Source organism: Trichosurus vulpecula, chromosome 1, assembly GCF_011100635.1.
Source record: "Trichosurus vulpecula isolate mTriVul1 chromosome 1, mTriVul1.pri, whole genome shotgun sequence".
Lineage (NCBI taxonomy): Eukaryota > Metazoa > Chordata > Mammalia > Diprotodontia > Phalangeridae > Trichosurus > Trichosurus vulpecula.
Window position 1 is genome coordinate 416,492,575 of NC_050573.1, and position 5,326 is coordinate 416,497,900.

Here is a 5,326-nt window from a genome sequence, read left to right on the forward strand (position 1 = left end):
AAACAAAAGATAGCATTACAAAATGTAAAATAGATAATTTTGATTATATTAAAATAAAAAGTTTTTATACAAAGCTTTTGTAATCCTAAATGCAACCAAGATTAGAAGAAAGCTGGGAAACAATCTTTATAGCAAGTATCTCTGATAAAGGTCTCTATCTATTTTTTGGTTTCCTAATTCAAGTTATAAATGCTTTTGAGATGATCTGGATTAGTTGAGAACTATGCAAAACTTTCTTTTTAAAGTAATTTTATTTGTTTTCATATCGTAGTCATTTCTAGATGTACCCTCCCATGCTGTGAACCCTTCATTAATTAAATACATCTATAGATCTATATCTATATCTATCCATCTATCTATCTATCTATCTATCTATCTATCTATCTAGTTAAGCGAAATCAGCAAAGTGACTGTCTAGCATCATATGAAATATTCTATATGCATTATCCTTCATACATATATACATGCTTTTCTTTTAAAAGGAGAGAGGTTATGCTAAACTTTCTGTAGAAATGTTTTCCCTATCATTGCTTTTCACTGTTCTGTGAAGTGATACTGCTTGTGATTTTTTTATCATCATTTTCCTAAATGTTTTATAAATGAGTTTCTGTCATAAATGAATGATATTCTTGGATGGTATATTAGTTCACTTCACAAATGAAATCAATTGTTTGCTGACTAATGTGGTTTCTGGGCTCTACAGGCAACTTCATGTGACAACCATGTTACATTGATTAAAATTCTGTAAAAACAATGATAATAAGATTTAGTCTCTATAAGGTTATCCATCCTCCTCCCCACTTTTTTTGGTGTCAACACCCTTGTTTGAATAGATCAAATTAAGGGTGTGCTAATTGCATGCAACATTTTCTAATCTTCATCCTTTTTTGTAATTTTGTATTGCTTTTGACTTTTGCTCTAAGTGGTATGACTACACCAAAAACTATGTTGAAAAATTATTTTCAAGGAGATTGTCTCCTCTCTGTAAGATATAATCAGTTGCATTTTTAAAATGACTTGTTTATTTACAACAACTTCTAATTGTCTTGTGCAAAAAAACTATTTATGATATATAAGAATGAAGCTTCTGAATATTCCATAAATTTTTGTCCTCTTTAATTTCTCAATTCTGACCTTTATTTCAAAACATATACAAGAATTATCCTACCTTATAACCACCTTCTCATTCATATCACTAAATAACATGATCTACATTGACCTGGTTTAGATGATCTCATTAAGTTACACCTAGAATTTCTTAATCATCCTCTGCAAAAGTTTTGGGTCTATAAGCTGAAATTATGATTATGGCATTTTCATTTTTTGTTTATGTTCATCATTAATACTTTGTGGCCAGATGATCAAGTGTCTCATGAAATGATTCTTTTTATTGCCTTTGAGCACATGATAAAAATCAACTCCTTTATTTTCCACTCCAAGAATAACCTGTAAGCTACATTTCCTTTTTAGCTTCAACTGTCTTACGTCCTCTGGTCTTGCACCTATGTAATGGCAAGTAAAGTAGGATTTTTTGCTGGATTGAGTTTCAGCCAATCAGATGCCAACTAGAATTGTACCATATTTCCCCATGTATAAGACACACCCTTTCCCGAAAAATTTGTGGTCTGAAAACTAGGTGTGTCTTATACAGTGGTTGTAAACTTTTTTACATGCTTTTCCCACTCTTTTGCACTTGTTGTCTTTGAGCTCATTGTTTCGCATTTGTTACAGGTATATTAGGTTACGTTTTGCCATGTTCTGCCCAGAAATGGCTCAGAAAAGGTTTTCATGCAGTGCTGCATTCAAGTTAAAAGTGATCCAGTTTGCAAAAGGGAATGGAAATCATGCTGCTGAACGTGTTTGGTCCTCCTCCAACTGAGAAAACAATCAGCTATGGAAAGAAACCCTATTGAAAACTCCATGGCAGCAGAAGAAGGCCATGAGAGGCAAGTCAGCAAAATGGCCTGATTTAGAGAGGGAATTGAAGATATAGATTGAAGAGCAAAGGGCAACTGGAATTCCTGTGCCCACAAAGATGGTTCAGCATGAGGCAAGAAGAGTCGCTGATGAAGAAGAAGTTACTGATTTCAAAGGAGGACACAATTGGTGCTTCAGCTTCATGAAACAGAATGGACTAAGCATGCGCACACACACCAGACTTACCCAAAAGATGCCTGAAAGCTGTGAGCAGATGAATAAAACTTGAGTTCAATAACTTTATGTAATACTTTTTTTCCAAATTTCGGGCCCCAAAATTAAGGTGCGTCTTATACATGGGGAAATATGGTGTATAAAGAGAGCGGGTGTGAGAGAAAGCAGACATTGAGAGAGCCAGAGTGGGTAGACAGGGTGAGCCAGTGTTGAGAAGTAGAGAATGAAGAGAAGAAACAAAGAAGAATGAGTTTTGAGTATTGAGCTGAGGTGAAACCTTTAAGAGCTGAGAGGAAACCTCTGAGAGCTGGGAGGAGACCTCTCAGAATGGAGAAGAGACCTCTGAGATTAAAGGGGAGACTTCTAAGTGTGAAGAGAAGATTTGGTTGCAGAGACTTGCTGAAGGAGCTTCTGAGCTGTAAAAGCAAATAGAGCTGTAGGGCAGAAACCTGCCCAAGGGAAGAAAATTTAGCTTAAGCCTCTTTTGAGAGCTGTTAAAGTGGACTGAGCTGTTATCACAGAGCCTCTGGACTCCTGAGGTGAATTTAGATAGTGATGCTGGTAGTGTGTGTTATTGCCCTGTTAAGCTTTGTTTTCCCTGAGGGAGAATCAGCTGGTAGGAGCCCCTGGAGCCTGCTGTCAGGCAAGAGCAGGAAAAGCTTGGAGTGGAGCAGTCCCCATGAGCTGAGACCTGGAACAGAAGTAGAGAGCTGCCAGTGTGTGAATCCAGGAGAGAGTTAGGAGTGGTCAGCCCGCAGAGGAAGAGCCATGGGACTTGGAAGTCAACCTCAAGTCAAGATGAAAGAGGACTTTACTTGGACGCTTGGTATTGATTAAGAAGATTGTTCTTACTGTGACCTAGGGGTGGATGGAGTGGTATTTTCTGCTACCCCTTAAGCATGTATTGTGCTAGGGAAGACCCTAGACTGGGACCCCCTGCTGTGTAAACAAGTATTTTGGGGAATGCTCCTAAATGCCATGATATATGCTATGTGCATATGACATACTGAGTGTTATGAGATATATGTGTGTGTGTATGTATTAGATGATATGTTTTTCTTAAAGATGTTATGAATGTTATGCTTTATTGAACAATGCTTTTGTTTATTGCTGAATAAATAGGGAGTCCATTATACTATGTGATTAGACCCTTGAAATTATTCACAGCAGCAGTCCTCATGTGTGCTGCCACATTGGCATTACAACCGAATGAAAATAATTACTAATATTGCTGTGGTTTTGTTGCTTCAGTTGTATATCAATCTCTTGGTCATTTTGGATATCCACATCTCACATTTAGAGTCCCAATAGTTAGTATTTGTTTTTAGTCTAATAACTGTCATTCTATGCCCCCTTTGCCACTGTTTTGCAGTCATCACTACAGATACAGAGGTGAACTGGATAGCATTGAGGTTCATTTTATAACTTTTTGTTTGTTTGTTTCATGGGTTGCCATGGCCATGAAACAAAGGAAATCATAAAAGGAATCTCAGTGCTATCCAGTGTACTTCTATGTGGTCCACTTTAAAAATGGGTCCTGGGAAGAGACTGTGTCTATAGTCTGGAGACCAGCCAAACTACTGGTGGTAAACTTCATGAGGAGGTAGGTCAGTCCTCAGACAGTAAATACAGACTCTTCCTGGGGCCACTTCTGAAGTTTTTCCAGCTTGGTAGAACCTGGAGAGCTTTTCCTCTGATGACATAGCCAGCAAAACTCCCTAGGTTATCTCCATTTCATGACCAGGCATCATACTAGGGCTTTTAAAATTGTTTTGAAGATGTCTATTCTGAAGAAAGGACTTATGAAGAAAGAATATCTGGCTTTCTATATCTGAAGATCTACCATGTGGAATAAGGATTAAGGTGATTTTGATTAGTTCCAGAGGGCCAAACTAGGACCAATCACCAGAGATTACGGGGAGGAAAATTTCAACTCATCATAAGGATCTTTTCTTTAAATAATTAGGACTACCAAATAATGGAATGGGATATCTCATGAGTTAGTGAATTCTCTTTTACTGGAGATGTTCAAATAGAGATTAGGTAACCACTTTTTTGTGGGCTTTATAGAAGGGATTCAAAGGATGGTGTAGAATTATGGGGGTATAGCTTCTAAATTTCCTTCCAACCCTGAGATTCTACAATGAGCTTGACCTTGGGAACAGACATTAATACCATATCTTCCTGGCTTGGGGGTCAGCTGAGATGGTGCTGCTGCGCAAGCAGCAGCCAGAAACATGGTAGGCTGGAATGGTACAATCGCCACTGGCATTTACAGGACTCCTCTTCATTGACTACTGTATTTACTTTGACAGCAAGAGAGCTTCAAGAACAGGTTCTGAGAGCAGAGAAAGAAAGAGAAGCTTGCTAAAGAGGGAGCTGAGCTTTCCAAGTTACCTAACCTTAAAAATATAGAAGCTGTTGAGAAGTTCTTCCTTGAAGAAATACAGTTTGGTGAGGAATTACTAGCCCAAGGTGAATATGAAAAAGATGCTCACCTCTTGACAAATGCCGTACTGTCTGTGGGCAGCCACAGCAATCGTCCCAAGTTTTATAGCAAACTCTTCTATCACCAGTGTTTCAGATGCTCAGATGCTTCTGACTAAGCTGCCATCAATTAGCCAGAGAATTGTGAGTGTACAGAACTTGGCCGAAGATGATGCGGAAGGAGAAACATGTCGGCTTAATGAAATCTTAATAAAAAAAATTTCAAAATAATTCTTAGCCCAGAAGATGAGCAGCAATTTGGGAGGAGGGGGAAAGGGCAAACATGCTAGTTATGGGCTATGTATTATACTGAAATCTTCCAGCATTGATTCTAACTTTACATAGGTAGGTTTGCTTGAATTTTATTTATTTATCTTAGTGAAAAAGCATATTTTAATTTTTTTCATTTTGTAAATACACTGTGAATTATCTTAACTAACCCAACAACACTATATCCTCTAGGAAGAGTGGAGGAGGCTGAGCAGAATTCTCTGTGGACTAGATGGAACCTGATTCTTTCAGGTCTTTGAGATTCTCACCATTAAATTTTTTTTTTTAATTTAAGGCCCATTACCTGCTCCTGTGTCCCATGTAGGGCTTTTGTAAACTGCGCTACTGACTGAGGTTTTGACAGATGAAAAATCAGCCCACAACAAATCTGAAGCTAAGATCATATGTCAAAACTAAC

The 5,326-nt window shown here is 37.8% G+C and overlaps 1 pseudogene; it reads left to right on the forward strand.

Moving 5' to 3' along the window:
• Positions 1-4,388: 4,388 nt before the first annotated feature.
• LOC118839236 lies at positions 4,389-4,869 on the forward strand (annotated as a pseudogene).
• Positions 4,870-5,326: the final 457 nt, after the last annotated feature.